The sequence below is a fragment of the Prinia subflava genome, chromosome Z (assembly GCF_021018805.1).
Source record: "Prinia subflava isolate CZ2003 ecotype Zambia chromosome Z, Cam_Psub_1.2, whole genome shotgun sequence".
NCBI lineage: Eukaryota > Metazoa > Chordata > Aves > Passeriformes > Cisticolidae > Prinia > Prinia subflava.
This window is the reverse complement of record NC_086283.1, coordinates 66,146,602-66,165,643: the sequence shown is the minus strand read 5'-3', so window position 1 is coordinate 66,165,643 and position 19,042 is coordinate 66,146,602. Positions and strand designations below refer to the sequence as shown.

The 19,042-nt window shown below is 38.9% G+C and overlaps 1 pseudogene; it reads right to left on the bottom strand.

Annotated features, from left to right (window-relative positions):
* Window positions 1-5,105: 5,105 nt before the first annotated feature.
* LOC134564545 (NADH-ubiquinone oxidoreductase chain 2-like) lies at window positions 5,106-13,943 on the bottom strand (annotated as a pseudogene).
* Between the last annotated feature and the right edge of the window lie 5,099 nt (window positions 13,944-19,042).

Sequence of the window (19,042 nt, the reverse complement as noted above, 5' to 3'; positions counted from 1 at the left end):
TTGTACATAATAAGCAATTGTATTATCCCCATTTTGTCTGTGGTGACCACAGACAGGCTCCCTTCCTCCCTTTTGTTCCTCCCTGTGGCCCATCCCCTAGGTCCACATGGAGAGATGCAGTAATCAGCAGTTTACCCTCAACAGGAATTGGTAAGAGCTAGGGGACAATCATTTGCCAGGTCAAAAACAAGACTGCAGCACAGCTAAGAATCAGACCCATGTCACCTGTGCCACAGTTCTGCACTTCTATGTCATCAGCAATTACCAAGTTTCCTCTTCATAAATAAATGGATGCAAGTCATCTGAAACAAAACTGTTAATACAGGAATGAGCACATAGATCAACAGAAGGTTTAAAATGCAAGTGTGGAATAAATGTTTTAAAGAAATATACTGAGAAAAAAATGCGATGGGATTCAATTTTGTACTATTCCAATTTCTAAATTGTGCTCTTTCATCTACAGAAAATGCATGAGGAAGAGTATGCATATGGAATGCACAAAACCAACCACCTACCCCTCTATGCTTCATTTAGAAAAGATTTCCTTTGTCATTTACACTGACAAAAATCTGTATGAGTGTATCTTACTATGGTGACAGGGAGCTAGATGAAGAGAATTTTGCACGTTTATAGTGTAACATACGTTCTTTGGAGTTATCACATCAACCTCCTAGACCACTACAGAAAGCAAATTGGAACTACCTAGTTTTGTAGTGTGCCAAAACTGCATTGTGGTTAATTGGTTGCCCACAAGTGAACTTTTCTTCATCTCTAGGAATAATCTTGATACTTAAGGTAGAAATACTGTTATCATTATATTGATCCCTAAAGCTTAATAAATTTTGACCTTTAGAAAAAGAACTTTTCTTCTCCGGTGAACAACATATTCACTTACAATTTTCTCATAGTTCTAAGTGACAAGTAGCTTCATTTCCTGGCCTATGTTTTCTTTTAATGAGACACTTTTAATTATTGAAATCCTAACTGGCCATTTCAATATTATCTTGGAGACACAAATCCAGGACTGCTTGGAAAGTCTCTATCTTCCTTTACAGAAACTGATTACCCTAAAGTTTGAATTACCCCTTAAAGTCTTAGCTGCACGTGGCTAATGGACATTCACTCTCATGGTGCAAATATCCAGTTATGCAGGCATGATGGCTGATAAATGGATAATCAACAGCACATTTACCCACCCAGTTCTTCTTTCTTCTACATGTTCTCAGTTAATATTTGCAAAACATCTTAATAAAGCATCTCAAATATGGAAGGGGCAAAATGCCAAATAATGAAGCCAAAATTTTATTTATTGCCGAATATTTGGTTTTAAAATCAGTAATATATTTTGTTGGAACTGAAAAATCTAAAGTTTGGTCTGGAAACAAGGACAGACAGACAATTTGTTAAGAAGTGAAGTTGCCCTTTTGCATTCTTTGTCTTCCAAAGTCATAAATACCAATAAACTACATATTCTTAAAATTGCTTCTGATTTTTTTCTGTCAGAAATTGCTGATATTTTGACATTTTCTGCAAGAAATTGCTTCTGACAAAACAGAGAGAAGACGACACTGCATAGGCATCCCAACTGCAACAGTACTAGTGCTTCTGACATCAATTAAAAAATGATAATACTAAAGCATGTGCATCCTAGCAGGGTTCCACTAGAGACAGAGACAAGGAAGTATTTATGAACATAAATATCTCATTAACACCAGGTCTTTTTAGTGTTCATATCCTTTCATTATGCAAAGTGAAAAAGCAAAACTGAAAATAGACAAACGTAACATCTCTTGACTCACCATTCATGCAGGGGCAAAACTACAGGTTGTACATAATTAATTTCTTTTTAAATTGCTGTGATCAGAGTTCCAAATACAGCAATGAATATATTGCATAAGAAAATCCTGACTCAGTATTAAGTCCCTGCAATGCCAATTAAGAAGTATGAAGTTTCTGCATTAAACTCTTGGTTTCATAATCAGAATACTCATATCCAGACACTTTGATGACCCAGTGTTTTATTACCACATATGTGAAAAAGAATTAAATGCCACTTCAGCCCAAGGTATTCAGATTTGCAGTGAGTACATTAAAATAAATGAAACCTAACAGTTTGTATGAGCCAGTGCAAAAGACAGATCCTTAAATTAGGAAAAACTGGTAGAAGAAGGGCATGCAATTTCACTTTTGTATTGCTATTTCTGTTGTCAGCTGGCACAAAGAAGTGGAAGTTTCTCAAACAAGAATTTTGCCAGAAAATTTAGCCAAGTACAACTCAGTGAACATTTTCCAGACTCAGTGTTCTGTGATAAGTTGAAAGGATCAAAATGTTCTTTATAGTCATATTAGATTAACTAATTTGCCATACTCACAGCTGATGTGCCAGGTCTTATGCTAAAGCTAAACACCTGTGAAGAGGAAGCTCCAATATAGCTCATGTATTGGCTAGGCATTCAAACTGTTCCTTATTCCAAAGTCAGAGAAATCACATAGAAGTGACCTATACTCAAATTACATTAAAACCTTTATTTTAAGCATGATCTTACAAAGAAGGCAGATTTTTGCTAATCCCCTCTTAAAACCTCTTTTGGTGTTAATTCTATAATGTTGTAATGTAACCACATCTAAAATTGATATTCAGCCTTAAATTCTTACAGAGCAAACCACTGAGTTTCTTTCTACCCAACTCTTAACTGATAGTCAGAATGGTTGACTGCTGTTAACTTTAGTAAAAACCTGCTTGTACTTGAAAAGATTTCTCTTCCATATTAATTTTATTTCCTCTAGTTTAAACTATTCTTCTTGCATTGTCTTTCATAAAATTATTGGTTTTGTTTCTTGGCTGTTCTTCTGATCATTCTCTAATCTATCTACTTTTTATGAGTGGTGTCAAAAAGCCACACAACTGTAGCTGAAGCTTCTCAATCACCAAACCCAATAATTCTGATTCAGATTTTAAATACTACATCTGTTAGTACTACCCAAATCATCTGCTTTTTTTCCCCAGCTGCATGATATCAGTTTGTCTTTGTGCACAGTCTACTGTAAGAGTGTCATGGGTTGGCACTGGCCAGATGTTAATGCACCCATGAATATATGTTTTTTCTCTAACAACTCCTGTGGGATGTGATCAGGAACAGAGCAGAGCAGACTTAAATCTTGAAAACAAACAAACAAAAAAAAACCCACCAAAACTTTATTAATTACATAAGAACAGGGACAGAAATACTCTTAAACACACACAGAGACAGAAATAAAAACTTCTTAGAACATTTCTTCTCCCAGTTTCTACCTCCCCACCCATCACTTTTCACAGACCAACCTTTGGGTTTTAGATCAAACAATCACCACTCAAAAAAACTGATCTTCAATTCAGCAAGGGAGAGAGGAGTCTCTCTGGCACCACAGACTGTTCTCCAGAACACACAGGTCTACTCCTTATGTGTTCCCATGTCACCCGTGGCACCGCCCAGAGAAGTCTGCCAGGGTGACTCTCTCTTTTTCCTATGTCCAGCGCTCTCACCGCCGTCTCATAGGCCAAAACTACATACAGGGCTTTTTAAGGATGCTGCATGCCGAGCTCTCCCCTTTTTACCCAGGGGCCGGGGTTCCAGGAGCAGGTCTGCCCTGAGGGCAGAGGGCGCCACCTCACCCTCCCCCTCTTTTCTCTGCTCGCTCCACTCTTCAAGTGCCAGTCACTGTAGCAAAAGCAAGGGCAGCTGCATCCACCCAAAAATGCAGTTTATGTTCAAAAGAGACTTAAGTTCAGTCCATGGCTGACATTATGCAAGAGAAGTCCAGCTCAGAAGGCTACTCCTCTCATTCTTCTATCGGGTTCCTTCCAATCATGCTTTATCATCTCGGTCCCAGGCCGCTTCCCTCTCTCCGAAACCACCAGTCATGAGAATCAATGTCTAAGAAAAGTTTCTTTCTGCCAAGCAAGGGTTAACAGCTTTTTCTCGGCAGGGTGCAGGCTCAGGCACTCCCAGGCTCCACAACTCCCACGTGGTTCGGCACCTTCTCCCGGAGTTTGGGGGTGGATGGGGGTGAGCACACACAGAAGGCACTTCCACAGTTTTCCACCCCTCCATCCTGGACGGGGCAGTTCAGTTCCAGTCCTGTCTCCTCTCTTCTCCCCCCCCCCCCCCCCGGGGGCTCCGGCTTACCTGAGCTGACCACGTGTTTCCCCTCCCCCACCCAGCCTCGTGGCTGGGCAGGGGAAGGAGGCCTGAGACGTCTCTCTGCTGAAACCGGGATCTGAAAAAGAGGCCGAACCCCTTAGACTCCTGCTTTTAACTCTTTGTGTCCTCAGAGGTGTGTCCAAACCTCCGAGTGACCAATCTATGTGCCAGCAGAAAAGCTGATTACTGATTGGACTGCCCACATCCCCCTGGAAAAAAAAATTCACCTCCCTTGCAACCATGACAAAGAGCCTAATCCTTTCCTCCACACTAACTTGATAATACCAATTTGTATATACTCACATGCACTATTGATCAGCAATTGCAAAAATACCACTGTAAATTATCCATTGATCGATTGTCACTGCTTTTGATGCCAGTCACATGGGAGTTTGGTTTTCCCTCTTTCCTTATTGCTACAGTACAATTTCCAAGTTGAAAGAAATAAAAAAATAGCCAATTTATCTGTAGCAATGAATAAATACAGCTAGGGTATACTTCAATACATACAACAAGACAATGCAAGGTCAGAAAGGCAAAGTTGTATTTCATTTTATATAATGCTGGCAATAGCCCTGCTCAGAGCAGAAAGTCCAAGTTGGAAGGCCCTACCTATATGGAATGCCTTTATGGCTCTTTTAAATAATTATTAAATGTAATTAGCTGTTTGGAGAATGGTATCTAACTGTAGGTAATTTTTAACTACAAATTCTTGGGAAGAGTGAAGTCATCTGCCATTTTATCTAGCACATCTGATATGCACTGATAAATACTGATAACAAATTTCCTATATTTATCATAATGGCATACCTCAGGGCTTGGCACTGGGATCAGTGCTATTTAGCATCTTTGTCAGCCACATGGACAAGAGAATCAACCCCACTCTCAGCAATGTTTCCAACAGCACCAAGTTGTGTGGTGCTGTCAACACAGTGCATGGACAGGATGGCATCCAGAGTGACCTTTACAACTTGAGAGGAAGATCTGTGCAAACCTCACGAAGTTCAAGGTCCTGCACCAGGACAATCCCAAATGCAAATACAGGCTGGGCAGGGAATGGATCAAGGGCAGCCCTGGTAGAATAATTTTGCAGTGTTGGTGGGCAAGCAGCTCAACAGAAGCCAGCAATGTGCACCAGTAGCCCAGAAATCCAAACATATCCTGGGCTGTACCAAAAGCAGTGTGGCCAGCAGTGAGAGAGAGGGGCTTCTGCCCTTCTCCTTGGCCCTTTGAGACCCCACCTGGAGTGCTGCATCCAGCTCTGTGGCCTCTAATATAAGAAGGATGTGGGCTTCTTAGAATTGGTCCAGAGGTGAGCCATGAAGATGATCAGAGAGCTAGAACACCCCTCCTGTGAAAAGAGCCTGAGGGATTGGGGTTGTTCAACTTGGAGAAGAGAAGGCTGCAGGAAGGCCTTTTAGCACCTTCCAGTACTTGAAGGAGGCTACAGCAGAGCTAGAGAGGGAATTTTGCAATGACATGCAGTGAGTCAAGAGGAGAGGAATGGCTTTAAACTGAAAGAAGGTGGGTTAATTTGGGTCCTAGGAAGAAATTTCTAGCTGTGACAATGGTAAAGCACGGAGACAGGTTGTTCAGACGAATTGTGGCTACCTTATTGTTGGAAGTATTCAAGGCCAAGTGGAATGGGGTCCTGAGCAACCTGATTTAGTGCAAAATGTTCTTGTCCATGACAGGAGAGTTGGAACTAGATGATCTTAGAAGTCCCTTCCAACTCAAACCACTCTTTGATTTTCTGATTCTATATTGAGAGCCCCAAATAGTGCAGGACTATTTTAAACAGTTTATTTTCCTAAATAATTGACTATTTCAAGTGTAAATAGTTAATAAGAAAGGAGCATGCATTTGCCACAGAAAGTGATGAATTTCTAAACACATAAATGCTGAGATGGTTCCCCAAAGCCTCATTCCCCTCTCCCAGAAGCTGGTGTACACAGGGAGAAGTACAAGTTCACAAATTGCAGAAGTAACAACTGAGTTTAATTTGCAGAAACACAACTTATAAAAGAGAGGCACGTCATGTTATGGTATGAATGCTCAAAAAAATGTTCAAAAAACTTTCAAATACTTCAACTGTAGTGTAACAAGTGCTCCATATAGCACATATAGGATAAAGACACTGAGCCTGACTCTCATATTGGAAAACTTTTAAACACTTTAATGTCTCTAAACCAGTGGAGCTATTCCCTATTTACATTAGGTGATTTGAGGTAAGAGATTAGAATCAATCATAGTGTAATGCAAAAAATCTATTGTTCTGTATTTTTTTCAACTTGACACCCATGCATTATCAGTCAGACAAGCCTAAATTGTTCAGTGGCTGACTGACATGTGCAGGTAACCCTGCTTTGTACTCACAGACCAGACTGTGCCACAATATCAGTTTCAGGGATATATATGTAGCATATAATTCTCCAATCACTTCCACTTTGCCTTCTGCTCTTCCCAGCTGTCCCTGCTGTCTCCAGGCTACAGTTCAAAAGTTTTCTAAACTTAAAAACACATTACATATGCTTTTACATCCTAATTTACAGAAGTCTTAAATAATCTGTATTTTCACTTTATCTGGGTTGTCTCAACCCTTCTGTGCTCCAAAAACTCTGAAAAATTGGAAAGAGTCCATAAAATAGCTGCATGACTGTATTTTGCTATTGCACTAAATCTCTCCCTGATTCAGTAATTCTGAAAGAAACAATGTCATGCTGCAAAGAGATTCCTGTCTATAATGAAAATTAGATGTAAAATTACAAAATTAGATCCTAATGAGTTCTAGATAGAAATGAGAAGATTAGAAAGCTTAGATGAGATGATTAGAAGCTTAGAAATTTTCTTCCTGCTTTATCATGGAGTTTTACAGCATATTTCCAGGTATACTAGATATTTATTAGCTAGCTGGTGCTTTCCTGTAGACTTCAGATTTTCTAAAGTTGTCTTTCTTTGAGGCTTGAATTAAAGAAGGACCAAACAATCCAGCCTAAAATTGAAGGCACTATTTAGTTGCTGTTCATATACACTAAGTGTTAGATAATATAAAGCACCCTAACAAACTTATTAGGCATCTCAGACAATGAAGTCTTGGCTGCCTCTGTGCCTCAGTTTTACAAAATGGGAATGAAAATATTCCCTCAGTTTTCAGGAATTTTGGTAAGATTTACTGGTGTTCACCCAAATACTCTAAAGATCTGCATTAGCATTCTTTAAACTAGCATTCAAATATTATGCAATAATACCTATACACCCTGAAAATAAATATAGAAATAACTGAATAGCTGCTCATGAGACATGAACTGCCCCTCTGTTCACCTGCTCAAGAGCTCAGGAAAGAGGAAAACAGAACAGGAGATTAGACTAAGGTTAGAGACTCCCTCTTAGCACAAGACCACTGTAAAAAAAAAAAAATATATATATATATATAAAATAGGTAAAGATTACTTTGATCCAGCTACATTTTGAGGATCAGACTTTGCAATATCAAAAAAACTTTCTTTTCATCAATAAGAAACAAAAATTTAGCACCATCTGGTAAAAAGCAACTAATAACAAAATGCAATCTAGTCAGTGGGATTATGTTTCTCAATGAGATTTATTTCATATGCAGTAGAGGCCAACACACTCCTCTGTGTTCATACAAAAATTAATATTTTTGAAAATTATAACTTTTGATAACAAAGTTATCCTGAACTACATCTAAGGTCATGTTTATCATATCCAGCCTTCATATCAGATCATACATGCCTCTCCAGTTCACAGTTTTTATTCAACAAATCTAGCAAAAGAAGGTTGCACTCACCTTGAGGAAAGACAGGGCCAAGTGCCAACATTATTTCATGATAAAGAAAGATAAAAAGTTCATTTCATTTTCTCTGGGCCGTTGATCTTTCCTTGTGATAAATACTGATAACACCTACATTCTATTATGTAATTACACCTGTGTTGTTCTCATTATCTAAGCCTGCGCAAGATTGAACCACTTTTTTTCTGTTTGTGCTGGCTTTGACTGGGGTAGAGCTCATTTTCTTCACAGTGGCTGGTGTGGGGCTGTGTTTTGGATTTGTGCTGAACACAGGGTTGATAACACAAAGATGTTTTTGTTATTGCTGAGCTGGGCTTACACAGAGCCAAGGCCTTTTCTGCTGTTTGTACTTCCACACTGGTGAGGGAGTTGGGAGTGCATGAGAGGCTGGGAGGAGACACAGCTGGGACAGGTGACCCCACCTGACCAAAGGGATATTCCCATGTGACAACATGCTCAGTACAAAAAGCTGAGGGGAAGAAGGAGAAAGGGGGGAATGTTTGGAGTGATGCCATTTGTCTGTCCAAGTAAGCACTGCATGTAATGGGGCCCTGCTCTCCTGGAGATGGCTGAATACCTGCCTGCCCATGGGGAGCAGTGAATTCATTCCTTGTTTTGCTTTGCTTGTGTACATGGATTTTGTTTTCTCTAATAAGCTTTCTATAGCTCAACTAGGGAGTTTTCCAGCTTTCATTCTTCCAATTCTCTCCCCAGTTTCACTCCTCAGTCCTGATGTGAGGGAGCGAGGGAGAGGTTAAACCACTACACTTCCTCAGTTCTGCACTGAATGTTTTGGTTCAACAGAGGTAGGTAACACAGAATTTTCTTCTTCTTTGAACAGACAACATTTACTTTAAAACTGTTAAACAAAAGTGAAAATCACATGAGCTAAAAATCAGAAATAAAAACAAGAAATCTAAAAAAGAGTCCAGATTTTGAGAGTTGAAGAAACAACTACTCTCACCATCAATGTTCTTGCTTCTGTGGAGAACATTTATTCTCTATGTCAGCAAAGATATAAAAAAAATAAAGAGGGCAATTGTCATTAGAAGTTAAGGTAGAATATTTGACATTATTTAAAGATGCTTTATAGTTCATTTATTTGCTAACATGTTACAAACACACCTTCTGTAGTGCATATTTCAAATACAAATTGTTCCTTACTAAGACCATTTTAATTGCAAAGATAACAATTTATTAACAGGGGTCTTCTAAAAATGTGAATTGATCCAAGCTTCTTGAGCCCTGAAAATATATGATAACAAAATATAATAAATAAATTCCAGGTAAGTATTTCCCGTCTTAAGCAAATTATTTTCCCTCCCTCCTGGTACTAACTTCAGTGTCAGGGTGATACTCCCCTAAGGAAGGCAACACACTGACAGAATTGTGAGAAAAAACCCATACAAACACCCTCAAATAAGCAGGAGGTGTAAATTACCTACTGTTTAGGTATCACCTACTTTCCCATGCTTTAACATCCTGCCATCCTGAACAAATCCAGAGCAAACTTTTCCTGCCATCTACAGTCCCACACTTGAGAAAGATCTGGGACCAGAAGCAATTTAGAAGGAAGATAATACAATGCTCAGCAACATAATCCTGTCCATAATAATGGAGTTTTAACACAGATTTGGCTGAGTTGAGCCTTGTAGGCACTGCTCCGCCTGAGGCCTGGTCCTGTAGTGTGTGGTCCCAAGCCACAGCACTCAGTGTCCCATGCCGTAGAGAAGGACTTTACCAAAAAACACACACTACCATTTATCTGTTCCCTGCCCAAGCAGTGCAAAGGAAGGCTTTTCTTACCCTCATGCTTCTCTACAGTTGAAAGATATGCCTGTTTTCCGTACAAATTTTTCTCTCACGCAGTTGGTGAGTTAGTTGCAAGATACATCCCTCCAGCTTCAAGAGAAAGTCCCGAGGATTTCCCTCGGGACTCCAGAACTTACATTCCCCTCATAGCGTGTCCAGCTTCCAAGAGTGGTGGGGTTTTTTCATGTTTGTAACCACTGCTATCTTTACTACACTATGTTTTAGTAGCTGTACATGGAAAAGTTAAAAAAGATTCCCACATACTATCCTGAACATGCAACTTAATTATAAACCTAATAAAAAGCTGTCAGCACCATTTTTTATCAACAACTGACAGATGTAATCCTGCTCTTTTCACAATCCTCTAGGGAATTCATGGATTTAAGAGCATGAAATACAAAAAACACCAAGGATTGACAAATTCTTCCCATCTGCTTTCTCTTTCAGCCCCATATACACAGTCAGAGCATCTCTGATAAAAAAGGATGATTAGGAGGACCTCTGATTAAGAAAACTCCAAGCTGCAATGAGCCCTTCAAACACTCTTTCAGCTGCCTCTTTCCTCAGTACATTTTACCTGAGGGTTGAACCTCATTCCTCAACTGAATTTTGAACTCAATTTTCAGTTTTGGGACTGACTCAGACCCTGAGGAATGTGATCCAGTTTTGAGATGAGTCTCACTTTAAGAAGTAACCTGGACTACACAACATTTCAAGATCTTATCTACTCAAAAATAATCCTATTATTTTATATGCCTATCTTTAGCATCTTCTCATCCTTTCTTTGTTACTGATGCCAAATGTTCCATTTAATTCAAGATCATCAGCTTGGAAGGAAACGTTCAATTTTTCATTCCAAACAAAAATTAGAAATATCTGCTGAGCCTAAATCCCCCTAAAAAGCCAACCAATGAAATAAATAAATAAATAAACAACCCAGACTTTTGTAATTTTACTATCTGCCTCCAACAATCATCTATATCTAACCTTGTCTTTTGCTGGAATATTTTTAAGGAAATTAAAAATCTCTATCATTTCTAGGAACTCTGAAGAAGTTTCTGGCTATTTGAGATGTCACCCACACTGAAATCAAATGCAATAGAAGTAGTTCTTCTCATGTATTACAAATATATAGGTAAAGAGTAAGTTGTTCTCAGATGAATAGGATGCTACATAAGAGCTATCCATGTACACTTCATTCTTTATCACATGTAATAGTATCTTTGATACAGGCAGCAACAACTTCTTTTTTCTTTTTTGTTTGTTCTTACTAATTCAACATAGTTTAACTAATGCTTTTAAATGCCCCATCAATAAAAGGCAACAAACAACCTTTCAGTAAAGTCAACCATAATGTATTTTCTTAAAAAGCAGTATCGCTATCTTTACTTTAGTCAGTATACAGTTCTCCTTGTATTTCTTATATAAACACATCTGCAAAACCTTTTTGATTATTAAACCATGATACCATAGCTGACAGTTATCCCCACCGACTTTCAGGGTTTGTTCAGAAACCACTGTAGTTATGCAGGGACTGAATTTCTCACTGCTCTGGTGGGGGTTCTTAGATCACACAAATCACCCTTGTATGTCACAGAGGTGTTGTTATTATTATTATTGCTGATAATTTTAAAGCCTTGGTTGCATTGAGTGGTGGTTATCAGTGAAAATAGAAAGGCAGTAGGTAGGGTGAGCTTTGGTATATACACGATGATAATGGCTATTCAGCCTGAGTGGAAGACAAGACGATGAGAAGGCCAGGATTTTTCAAATTTGTGTTTATTTTTGTTGTATTTGTCCCCCTAGCGCTGCTGGGCTGATGGCTATAGGCATTGGTAGTGTTAAGTGAGTGAGATGTAGGGAAGAGAATAGTGACTGGGGGAAATTTCATTAACCAGTTGTTAGGGATGAGCCTTGAATCACTTCTGGGAATCGTAAGTGGAATGGTACTAGTCCTAGTTTTATAGTGATTGCTACTGTCACGAGGAAGCATGATGTGGCAAGAGCTAGTTGGATAATACCTCCTTGTCCAGTAGAGCATACATTAGTCATAGTCAAGAAGAGGACTAGTGTCCTGTTAATATGCCTTACTGGACACCAAGCAATGTCATCCACCCTAATAACTCCGCTCACATTAGTATTCTCTGCCTGCAAAGCAGACACAGGCCTAGCAATACTAACTGGCTCTACACAAACCCATGGTTCTGACTATTTATATAACCTAGACCTCCTATAATGTTAAAAACCAATGACTACATTCCTCCCCATAGTCTTCTTATCGTTCTGCCCAAAATTCCTTTAAACTAAGACCACACATAAGTTCCTAATCACCACCCTAATCACAGACTAGAATGACTACTCCTAGCATAGTATCCCCCCCCAAACACTAACACTGACTAAATCCTATCCCCCTATTAGTACTATCCAGCCAACTATCTCACATAATCATAGCAAGCCAAAACCACCTGCAATACCAACCACTAACACAAAAAACAATATTCATCACAATGAATCTTGATCAGAGTCCAACTGTTCATTATCTTAGCCTTTGTGGCCACAAAACTAAACTTGCTCTTGGTCCACCAGAGCCAGATCAAAGAGTATTCCCATGAGATAGAACAGCATAAGCAAAGACATAAGGAAACAGGATCTATTTATCCATTCTGCAGTTTTTCTTGGATAACTCCACCTTCTCACGTGGACTTTATTCTCATTCTCTGGATAAACACTACCCAATCCCTGCATGCCCAGCCTGAAGATCCATAATGGGAGATGCAGAGACCTGGGGCCAGAGGTGACATCTTCCCACCATGAACAGGAAAGAGGAGACCAGGTTAGGAAATAAGGGGACAGACCCTGAACTAGCAGCTTCTGCTGCCATCAACGGGACAGAAATGGGAACTGTGATGTCTTGGGTCATGCAGGTATTCACCACCATATTCCTTGACATCCTAAGTACAAAACCAGCAGCAATTAACTGTTAAGGCAGCACAGTTTGCTCTTCCTCTTTTCTTCCAGCACAGATCAAGCAGACATCAGGACCATGCCTGGCTCAGGTAACCAACTGTCATAGGCAGCTGCCTCTCTTAATTTTAGCAAAACCCAGTTCCATACAATGCCGAAATTTAGGAACTTTCTCTCCACCTTCATAATAAAATATAAGCAAATATATTAGAAGTGTGGAAAACCTCTAGATACAAGACTTTAAGTTCACCTATAAAAACCAAATAGAAGACAAGCTAGGAAAAATCTGCTCCAATTGACCTTCATTTATCATACTGTTGGGTTTTTTTCTACTCAGTGGATACTCTTTACTACGGACTCTGTGAGACTGTTTAGAACATTAATGGATCAACACTTTATAAACAGGGAAGCAAATTAGTTTTAATAGGCTAAACAATTAACCTTGAACAACATTTCATGCTTCTAAGCCTAGGACAAAACATTGTCTGCTCTTGATTTTGATGAAAATATATATAAAATGTCATTTTTCTGACATAAATCTTGCCTCCAAATCAAAGACTGACTCTTGCTGTTGAACTTTACTGTATCTGAAAGCAGAAATTAAATATGCATAAATACAGGAAATTATATACATATGAAGCCTTCTAAATATAAGAAATTTAGTCTGAATGGAGTTCTAATCCAGAAGGAGAGACAGTTGTTACAGCTGACACCAGCTGGCTCTTCTTAATCTTTAAGGTGCTATTCTATTCATAGATGAATTCTAGCCTCTGTTTTGGATACTTTCTTTAGAGAAATCAGAACTTCTCATTCTGTGTGGAAGTGAACTGTAAACATACATTTTTGTTTTGACCTGAATTTCCTAATTACCAGGAATGGATCCAGGTGGTGATATTTGAAGAGGATTGCACACGATTTCAAATTTCCCTTAATTTTAATTTTATTAATATAGATACAAGTCCACATTATACCTTCATATATAGAGGAGGAAAAGAAAGAATGTTGCACAGAGTTTACTCTTTATCAGAAGCATAACTCCATATGCAATAAATGTTTCATTCCTAAATTTACCTTCCAGCTTCCAGAAGTTAAAATTTCCAGACCTTTTTATCTTCTTCTGACCTGTTAAAAATTGCTGTCCGCCATTCTGAGATCATTGGTCTTGCAGACACCATGACTGTTTCATGACAACAGTTTTTAATATATATTTTATTATTCTCACAGTAATAAATTTTGTAAAAATAATTAATTCTTTTCATTTAGGTTGTCTTCCATTATACATCGGTGTCACTTTTCATTGAGCTATTTAGGACAACAATTAAAACCAACCTTTTTACACCTATGTTATGAACTCAGAATGCAAGACCACTTAAAATAAATAATCCAGAGGCAATTTACACATGGGGCCATGGCTATAAAAGCTTGAGTTAACAGGATTGGGAGCAAGTTCTCTCTCCTACAATTGCTTACTTTGTTTTTACTCAGTATTTTCTCCTATTTCATGAGCCTCTTATTTGATCACAGCAGAAAGAAATGCAGGTCTCCTGGTGCAGACTTAACATGTTGTTGTGATTTTCTCTTTGGGAAGAAGTATATTATGTAAAATAAAAATACATGAAAGATTTTAAAATAAAACACATAGCTGATTCTTGTCTTTCTCCTCTATAGATTCTCCAAACAATCTTCAATCTATGCTTGCTTTTAAACTCCATTAACTGAAATCTGTTACAGTTAAACACATCCCCTTATTTTTTATCTTAAGTGAAGTTCCATATCACATATAATCAGGTATGAAGATTTAGGCCTGAGAAATTCCTTATGCATTCCTAAACTTTGGACAAACCCAGACCTTGTTTTTGCTTTGAACTGTTAAGTCAACTTGCAGGCTCAAATAAAATTCCTAGTTATTTGTAAATATGGAAACATACAAAGATACAGAGTTAACTCATGTCATCCTATGTTAGAATAAAAGATTTATATCCTCTCCTTATAGGGAACAATTTGAAAATCAGATTTTTAGGAAATTTCATGTGAAAACATAATGAATTTTGGAGTGATTCCTAGAGAGAGACCCTCTATCCCTATTGACTCCAGTGAGAGTCTGAGGAAACTAATCTCTTCTGTATTTCCAGAGTACAGAGCAGAACAATCAGGACGGGAAGGAATACAGTTAGCAAATTCCTCTCAAACCGGGAAAGAGAACTTGTTGCAGAGGGGGTAACAAGTACTCGCTGCTGCTAGTGGACAAAAGCCCATCTGCCTCTTTGAATCTGTATCTGCTGTTCCTGATATCCTCCAAGAATCCACAGACTAATTTATATCTATGGGCTTGACAAGGATGTAGATAGGATGAGAATACTGAGATTGGGTTTGCTTTGAGCAGAGGAAGTTTATAAACCAGTTTAATGTGTTTCACAGATTGTTCCTTTGTATGCAGCTCAAAGAAGAGAAATCTTCTGAAATCCTGCTACAAGAGCAAGAGCAGTGCATTTGAGCTTTGAATGTTTTCCAGTGCACTCCCCAGTGCATAAATCAGAATGGTAGCTGGCATAGTTGCAGCATCTCCAATTTCAAGCCACACCACCAACAACACGGATCCCTTTGCCAAGGGAGCCCTCTTGATGTGTTCTTTCCGTTCATTGACACCCTGATATTTTCCTGGAGGAAGAACAACCTGACAACCCTTTTTATTCTAACACAGCTGTAATCCTTCAGACCCTTTTGCAGAAGCTGCATTGCAGCAATGCCCTCTCATAAGCTTGCCATATGCCATGGATGGGTGTGTTGCCAAGAACTGTGATTTTTCATTGACATGCCATGCTTGCAGTGCTAAGGAACCAAAAAGGCAGTTTTCCCCCCACTACTACTTTCACACCACTTATTTCTTCTGACCTGAAATTTCAGCTTTCTATTCACTGAAACATTTCACATAAATACAACACCTACCCAGCAGCCTCTTCCAGCTCTTGTGCCCTGGAGGCAAAACACCACTTTCAGCATAAGGACTAGAGAAAAGGCATCTAGGACTCTGTCCCATATGCTGGATCTACCATGAGAAGGCCAATATGTCAAGGAGAAATATCACAATCAATTAGCAGTAAATAACCAAATAAAAAATGTCAGTAGAAGAAAGCTGCTATCATAAAAAAACAGTTTTTCAATGCACTGACAAATAAGTAATTGTGATTAAGAAAATATTAATTCCAAAAAATCACTGATAGAAAGTAGGGTGTCCTATCAAGGGAATCCTTGTAGTCCCATGTCATACAGGTAAAGCAGATGTTTTTAGAGGTCCTGACTGATGTCACCTTTCAAGTACATCAAAACTCAAAACCACTGACTTAGGTGGGATCATATCCAGGAAGGGCAAGGTATGTGACAATATGCAAAATACTACGTTCAACAGCAGCATCTTTCAGCCACTGCTTTAACAACAAAAAAAAAACAACCTGTGACTAAGCTTCTCTACTTTCATATTTTGCCAGTAGACTTTCACAAATTCAATTATCTACTTTTCTTGAGGGATCATGGTATTTGGGGAAAGAGTGTCTTGTGAAATGTTTAATAAGAAGCCTGGTTCTTGGAAGAAATTTTCCTTTTGTTTTTGAAGACCTGAAGTAGAGCCATTTCACAGCAGAATGCATGAAAAACAAAGGTCATTTAGCTATTAAATATCAAAGCCCAGAGCCTGACATAGATATTTCAAATTCTTTTGCCAGATTGTATCTTGAAAATCCATTTTTCATATCACAAAGCATGTATGTAATCAGGAAATTATTGAATAAACAACCTTCACTTTAAAGAAATGGAAGAGAATGCCACTATATCAAGTGAAAGAATCTAGATGAGGGGTGGGGGGCAAGAGGCTGTGGGAACATTTTCTGAAGATAGTAAGTTTAAGAATGGTGCATTATTTGTCAGTCAAATTCAAACTTCTGGCTGGAACAAAACCCATAAAAACACATGCACATGCTCCAATAACAGCCACTTTTGTCAGCTGGGAGTAGATAACAGAAGAATAAAATGTTGGTTCCTAAATGTTCTGTTTAGTTTTGAGGAAAATACTAATGTGCTACTTGAGTATTACCTTGCTAATATGTCAGTAACTCATCTTTACAACAGCTCCATATTATTATTCTAACTTAAAGGAAAACTAAATAGACATAGATAAGAATAAATGACCTATGAAAATGAGATAATGCCAGCGACAAAACTAGCAATAGACTTCCTACTAGCTCTAGCTTCAATATTTTAGCACATATCAGACAAAAACCTGCTAAAGCATTTGCCTTTTTCATTAGTTCACTTAGGTATGATTTAAATACTGCACCTTGAAACCAAACCTTATAGTTCATACTGTCTCTACAGTCTTTGAAAAACATTCAACTATAAACAATCATTTCCAAAAAAACCACAGTCCCACAGTCACTTTGAAATTTGAAACAGTAAGAATAGTTTGCCCTAGAAAGGGAGTAAAAAGTCTTTAGCAGCACTACAGCTTTTTTTCAGTTTTTTTCTTTTTCTTTCTTTTTCTTTTTCTTTTTCTTTTTCTTTTTCTTTTTCTTTTTCTTTTTCTTTTTCTTTTTCTTTTTCTTTTTCTTTTTCTTTTTCTTTTTCTTTTTCTTTTTCTTTTTCTTTTTCTTTTTCTTTTTCTTTCCTCTCTCTCTCTCTTTTTTTTTTTTTTTTTTTTTTTTTTTTTTAAGACTATGTGGCTCAGGAGTAATTGCAAGATTAAATTTTCATATCAAGGCTTTGCCACCACAGAAGTGCTTTAAATTAAATATGTTACCATAAGTTTCCACACACGAGTTCCTGCCCTGTAATCAAGGGCATCCAAGTTTTATCCAAGCAACATGTAACAGTAATGCTGCAACTAGGATGGCTAAGAGTAAACTGAGAATGAATACTTCAGCCAGCTAGAATTTCACTCCATCCGAATTTCTGCAACTTCAGATCCTGTAGGGCTTATAAATGCCACACACTCTTCCCACTCCCAAGGCACAAATTTGTCTATCATGATTTTCTACATAAACAAAGGAAAACTCTCTTAACAAATAGCAATTTGGAAAGCTGTTGGGCTAAGGAATATTTGCAGATGTGAAGAGTAGTGCAATCAACTCATGCAGTCAAATAACAGCACAGGAGTGTGCTCAGTGAAAGTTCCATGGCACTCCAGTACACCCTCAGAGTTTCTCCATCCTACCTACTCTACACAATCCAGGAAGGGAAGGGTGGAGGAGGGGATGACATGGCTGTTCAAGGAGGTTGAGCTGTTGGAGTGACACGTTCATGGAGCACATCTATCATAATGGCGGGAGAGAGAAGGGAGCTGGTGCTGGAAGTTAACAAAGGAGCCAGTCACCACAACTAGGTTATGGTTTTATTTAAAAAAACCCAAAAAACAAAAAAAAAAAACCCCCAAAAAAACCAAAAAACCACACGTGGAAACAGGGACTTGAGATAAGCCCAACGTGCCCAGGGACAAAGCAGACTTGAATCCAAGAGTCAACACGTGTGCTGGGTGCTCCTTTGGTCACAAGTACCTTCAGCGGACCCCATCCCTCCCAGAGGGAGTCCTTTTATAGCCTCCAGGTGGATCTAAATCATCTCTCTTCTAATTGGTTCTTATCTAGGGGTTCTGATTGGTCCAAATTGATGGTGCATTTCTGTCCAATTATTCTGCAACTCTGACAAGTGATTGGCTGTTGTGATGCGCCAATCTAGTCCTCCATTATGTCACTCTTCTGGCCGAAGCTCCTTCTGGAAATTTCCTCCATGATATTTCCTCTCAGCTCTCCCCAGCAGTTACTCATTACAGATCAGTACACCCGTACATTCACATAGCTCAAACTCCAGACACAAACTCAGCCTGAACAACCCCATCGAACAGTAACTCACAACTGTCCTATTCAACTTAATGCACCCATAACAGAAGGACCCCTCCCATTCCAGCAGATGACCAGGAAAAGGCATAAGGGATAATGCTGGAACCCTGGAAGCTGAGAGTCTTGCGCCTTCTGTGCTGACAGGCACTGACCCTCAGGCAAGAACTCTATTTGACGTGGGGCCATGGAGTGGCTTCTGGGGTTGATTGGTGGCACTGCAGCAGGAGGCTGAACGTCTTGTTGATCACAAAATGGCATCAGCGGAAGTATGTAGGCATTGTTTGCAGACGTGCACAGAGCACCACCATTTTGTTGCCCGGAAGGAGCAGGCCTGGTGCCATTTTGTTGTACAGCAGAAGCATGCAGTTGCCGATTGCTGTGCACAGAGA